Below are 5,492 nucleotides of genomic sequence, written 5' to 3' on the forward strand. Positions count from 1 at the left end.
TTTTTTAAAAAAAAAACACACACATATTTTATATCTATCTCATATCATCTAAAATTTATATCTCATTCACGTTAAAAAGATAATTTTTTTTGAAAAAAATCTTATGTTATCTAAGAATCTATCATTCACGTGAAAAGATTTTTTTAAAAGAAAAAAGTATTAAAAAAATCTCATGTTATCTAAAAAAAAACAATTTCATTCACGTTAAATGATTTGAAGTTTTTCAAAACAATCTCATTTTATCCAATATTCTTAAATAATCTTATTATATTCAAGTTAAATGTATAACGATTTTTCCAAAAAAGAAAAAAAAAACTCATTTATATGCATACGAAATTTTCGGAAAAAAAAATCAATTTATCTAATAATTTCAAAATTGGATTTAACATTAAATCGAATTATTTTTCAAATATAAATTTCTCTATAAATGGATTAAACTATTCTCACAATTTTTTTTCCTTTATGGTGCACCAATCTCTTATCCATGTTTATTTTGTACACTTTTCATATATTTAAATTACTTTTTATGTTGGCAATATTATATATATTGATTTAATTAATTTTTTTATTATTTTGTGTGAGATTGAGATTTAGAATGATTAGTCTTTAAAAAATAATAATATTTTTCGAATGAAATTGAATATTACTTATGAACTGTTTAGGCGCTGAGATGATATAAGATGTAGGAAATTCTGATATTTGGAGAGTTTTGATAATGATATACGATACACGAAAGAAAAATACAGTGAAATACGAAATGTCTTTCGAAAATGAACTCACAAATAATTAAAATCGATAAGATAGAATAATAGACCTCCAAATATGAAATAAGATCCATCTCATATTAATCCATAAACCATAAAGTTATATAATTCAAATTTGTTTAATCGTTTTATTTGACTATTTGTTAAAAGTAAATTAATTCGATTGTGCAGAATTCGAGAAGATTAGCCCACGCCAGAAGATATGATTAATAAAATCTAATACTGCTTTCATTGAGAGTCGAACTCAAGACCTCCCGCTTACTAAACGGGTGCTCTAACCAACTGAGCTATGAAAGCTTCGGTAATATTTGAGCATTTTACTAATTATTCGTAACTACTGGGACGATCATCTCAAATTTGTATTTTCGAAAGAGTGAACATATTAATATTTTTTTTTTCCTTCTTTTTCACAACAGCGTGGAAAATGGAAGTTGAACTTGATAAAAATATGCTCATTAAATTACAAATTTTATTTCTACAAGAAAATTTTATACTTTATAATTAGCATTCAGTCCTTATAATTTGATTAAATTCATATAATTAGTTTCTACAGTAGAGATTGTTTATAAGGATTTAATCAAATCTTAGAAATCATTTATGAAGTTTTACTGAATCATGAGGATTAGTGTCAAGAGGTTCATTCTGTTTATTTATATGGGCAGGATCTATTGTATATGTCGATGTTGCATGTAGTGAGAGATACAATTGTCTAATTCAGGATGGTAATAGATTCATCAGAAGGTTCGATTATGGTGGCTCTACATAGCTTTGTTGAGTAGAGTTTGTCCCCTTTTGATAAAGAAACTTTAACAATTTATGTGGGTCTCAGCTTGGGCGAGAAGATGGATATATCTTGTGTGCTAGTGTTGTTAGACTCTTTATCAGTCATTCAAATGATTGTGGGTGCTATTGATATTCATAGTAAGGCGATTAATCTTGTAGTTGACATGATGAGAATTCTCTCTTAGTTTTAAAAAGTTACAAAGGGTTTTTGAAATTCATAGCAAGTCTAATTTGGTCGTTTATGTTATGGCTCACAAGTTCTTTTTTTTTTTTTTTTTTTTGAAATTCTAGTGTTTGTGGTTGGTTTCTTTGTATTCTCACGACACTTCTTTTGTAGCCCATGGGGCAATTTGATTGAGTTTTGAATGGATGTCTTCTTTCTTTCAAAAGACTAAATAAAAAAAAAAAAAAAAAACTAAATTATAACTTGTTTCAAATCGTAGTCCATAACTTAATCAAATAGACAAATATGTTTAATCAATTTAATCAATTTATCCATGCTATATATAAAAGGAGCTATAAGGAATAATTTTTACCTATCCCTTTTCTCTTACATTTTTTTTTTCCGTTCTTTTGTAAATTCCTATATTGCTCTTTTGTTGATTGCATGCAACTTTTGAAGTGTAGGTATTCGTTTGAAAAGCAACGAATATGACCTTTCCGATTTTTTGTTTACACAATAAATTTAATATATTTCAAAATTAAAGTTTTAGGTCGAATACGTGTAATTGATGTTTACGGGATGTAACTTTTTGAGATGGGATGAGACTCTTTCGAAGTATTTTTCTATTGAGCCCAATGGATATGCAATATATCCCAATTGGATGGGTTTGTTCAATTGGGTGTTGTTACACATCGAAATGATGTATCAATGCGCTTGCATTGTATGCGTGTCTAAAAGAAAAACATGAATAATACTTGTGTTTATATTCATATCAAAACGAAAAGAAAAATCATAGAATTTAATCAATTGAAAGTGGTTGTACTGTAAAATAATGCATTCTTTTATATATGCAATAGTAATTGCAATAATAGATATGTGAAAATATTGAAATAAAAATGGTTGCATGGACATCCTTAATGCACATATTTTTATGTAGCCTCCTCTCTTTGTACATAAAAAATAAAATAGAATATTCAAAAGAGAAGTAATAATATTTTGGCAATTAGACATTTTCTTAGTTTAATATGATGCTCAAGCCTTGATTAAGATGGACGATTGACGAGGGGTAATTGACAAAAATGACTCTTTAGAATTTGACTTTGTATATTTGACCTCTTATTGAAAAACAAATTTTTTTACTCATCGAGTATGAAAATGATGTAAGCATGAGAAATTTTTTATGTACAATTACTCTTATGCTTCCTTTATACATTATCACTGTTAAATTTCAACAACCAACCTACTAAATTAATTTTAAATTCAGCCAATCAACCTACAACCAAAAAATTATTGTACAACCAAAATTAATTCACAAAAATAAATTCACCAAAATGTTTTACAACCCACAACAAAAAATTATCTTTGCGAAAGTGTGATTCACAAAAAGCTCAATTCACCAAATCATCTCCAAAACGAATTTTTTTTCGTCAAGTCCAAAAGTTGTACATCACGAAGTTGTGATTTTGTACTTCGTAAGAAGGTATGTATTTCATTTTGTATTAAATAGTTCGATCATTTCTTTCATGTTAGAATTCATTTGCTTATATTGATGCTTGTTTGTTTGTTTCTTTATTCTAATGTCATATAGAAGCATATTTGATTTTTTTTTTTTTAAAAAAAAAAAGACAAAAAGACAAAAAAAACTATTTTTTAAGATACCCGATCAGGCTTCACCGAGTCTTCACCAGGTACAAAGCAAATAGGTTGAAATTTACTAGGCGGGCTTCATGGGATAAGAACCAGAAATGAATGGGGTATTTGGAAATTAGAAAAGAAAAAAGTAAAAAAAAGACAAAAAAGACAAAAACTTATTCTTTTAAGATACCCGGTCTTCATCAAGTATATTGGAAATGGGTTTGAAACTACTTGGGGCAGACTTCATGGCATAGAACCGGGTACGAGGTATGGGGCAACCCGGTCAAGGCTCGGGCGGGTATTACGTGTATTTTGCATAAAAAAAGTTTACATGACTTGGGCAGGAATTGGTGCCTACATGCATGGACCCAATTGGGAATTACGTGTATGAATGTTCATGAACCCAGATCGACTGGGAATTGGTGCCTACATACAGGGACCCGATTAGAAATTATTGAGAATTGGCATCTACGTGCATGGACCTGCTTGGAATTACGTGTATTTTGCATGATGGTTTTACATAACACAAAGTACTTTAAAAAAAACACATAGCATATTTTGCATGTTTTACATAACAAAACATATTAAGCAAACTATAAAATTTCATTCATCACTTAACCATTAATAGATAAATAGATAGATTGAAAGTCAACATAACATTGAGAATAAATTAATAGTCAATACAACACAACAACTTGAATATTAAATAATAATTAAAAAACCCCTCTAAAACCAGTCGAGCTCGATCGTTATGGACCGGGCCAAAATCCATAGTTGAAATTGATTGAAATATGCCCGCTTGGGTATGGGACTGGGCCAAAAAATAGTATACTCCCTCACTCCACACCCGGTCCTGCCCCCTATGTTTAGTCCCAGTCCTGCCCCCCTACGCCTTTTCCTAGTCTCGATCTCGGTCCCGTCCCCTACGTGTGGTTCTTGGTCCTACCCCCAGTTAGGCTCGTATGAAGCCCGACCGGGTAGGCACCCAACTTTCCTCCTGCGTCCTTTCATTTGCCTCACTCGATACTATACCAGTTAGGCTCGTATGAAGCCCAGCCAAGTAGGAACCATTTTTCAAAAAATAAAGGTTCAATTTTTTGGAAAAAAATTTAACTTTTTGGGTCCAAATTGTTCAGATAACGTCGAAAATGATGATCTAATGCAAAAATTTTCTCAAACAGAAGAAATATAACACAAATGGCAGATCTCAAAACCTAAAAAATACACTTACATGTTAAACATGGCAGATTTTAAAACATTGATTTAAAACAATCATTTTTCAGAATCTCAGATAAACTAACAATGAGCGAATAAAATGGCTAAATCCATCTGATTAGATGAAAAATTCGAAATTATCTTCAAATGGAAAGGAAAGTTGTAAGAAGTAGTAAATGGTAGAAATTGAAGGGGAAATGGGAATGGTCTAACGACCGGAGATAGGGAAGAGAATGGATTGTGATTTTGAAATCTCAAGGGTAGTAAGTTTACATTGTTTGAAAATGTATATGAAAAAAAAACCAATATTTTTAAAAATGGGTAAAATTTTAAAAACAAAATTTTAAAATGGTTATTTTTGTCAATTTTCCAAGTACTAGAGATTCCACCAAATAAACAGGATTTTTTTGTATGGATGGCCTCATTTAGGAGGCCCAAATGAAAAATGACCTCCTATAAGAAAGTAATGGAAAGTGGCCTTACCTCATAAGCAGGTGATTTTATTGATTCGTCCCTGCGATGCACCCCTTGTGCGTGCCCATATGAATTTACTCGATCGTCGATGGCTCGTCACATGTTCCTCGATGCACAGTCACTCGATACCCAGCTTCATGGTCACTCAATACAGATGCAATCGACACGTGTATACTCGATCATATTAACATCATACTCGATGCTCGATTACTTTATACTCGATTATTTTAAATTCATAACCTATTTGAAGGTCACTTGAATTATTTATACTCGATTATCTATACTCAATGGTCGATTACTTTATATTAGATTGTTCAAGTTTTAATGAGTATTGTGTATCGAGTATTTATTTGAACTTCAAATGTCTTCAAACAGGTTTTGAATTCAAAATAATCGAGTATAAAGTAATCGAGCATCGAGTATGACATTGATATGATATAGAATACACGTGTCGATTG

At 30.6% G+C, this 5,492-nt stretch overlaps 1 non-coding gene across 1 annotated transcript; it reads right to left on the reverse strand.

Moving 5' to 3' along the window:
- Positions 1-987: 987 nt before the first annotated feature.
- On the reverse strand, positions 988-1,061 carry TRNAT-AGU. The gene has a single exon. It is a non-coding gene; the product is annotated as a tRNA-Thr (tRNA).
- Positions 1,062-5,492: the final 4,431 nt, after the last annotated feature.

Source organism: Benincasa hispida, chromosome 6, assembly GCF_009727055.1.
Source record: "Benincasa hispida cultivar B227 chromosome 6, ASM972705v1, whole genome shotgun sequence".
In the NCBI taxonomy this organism is placed as follows: Eukaryota; Viridiplantae; Streptophyta; class Magnoliopsida; order Cucurbitales; family Cucurbitaceae; genus Benincasa; species Benincasa hispida.